We start from the raw sequence: 552 nt of genomic DNA, 5'->3' as shown, positions 1-552 counted from the left end.
TTGTTGATATTGTCTGAATAGGGGTATTTTTCGCAAAGGTCGCTGGCAGTATGTTGAAACTTTTCCCAGTTCGCTATATCTGTTAGGAACTTTGGAGTGGGKTGGGCCTTAAAGACTGACGGAGTGCGTAACATAGTAAGAATAGGGAAGTGGTCGCTGCCGTGGAGGTGGGGAAGGGTATTGCAGTAACAGTATTAATAATCAGGTATATCTTTTTTAGATGGAATATATCTCTTTCCAGAATCATACAAACTCTCACTTGGGAAATTCACTACACTGTTCGTTTTCATTTCTTCGTTAACTTCATGATCAAAGAGTGACAAAACGGCCATTTCTTCTGACAAGTACTAAAGGCTACTTTGGAGATCAATTTGTCAACATTTAATATTCTTTAGGCCTCCTTAAAAAGCACAAATCTTGAGTTTGTTCTTTCACCGCCAGACTACATCCAAGCCATGGTTTTACATATAAAACCGCAATTAAAAAACATAAGTCTTGAAATGTTCGCTTATCCTTGCCACTAGTTTTGAGCATATCTTTAAAGAGTGAATA

Source organism: Bactrocera latifrons, unplaced genomic scaffold (genome assembly GCF_001853355.1).
Source record: "Bactrocera latifrons isolate USDA-ARS-PBARC rearing strain unplaced genomic scaffold, ASM185335v1 scaffold_746, whole genome shotgun sequence".
Classification (NCBI taxonomy): Eukaryota; Metazoa; Arthropoda; class Insecta; order Diptera; family Tephritidae; genus Bactrocera; species Bactrocera latifrons.
Note: the sequence above shows the minus strand (reverse complement) of the source record.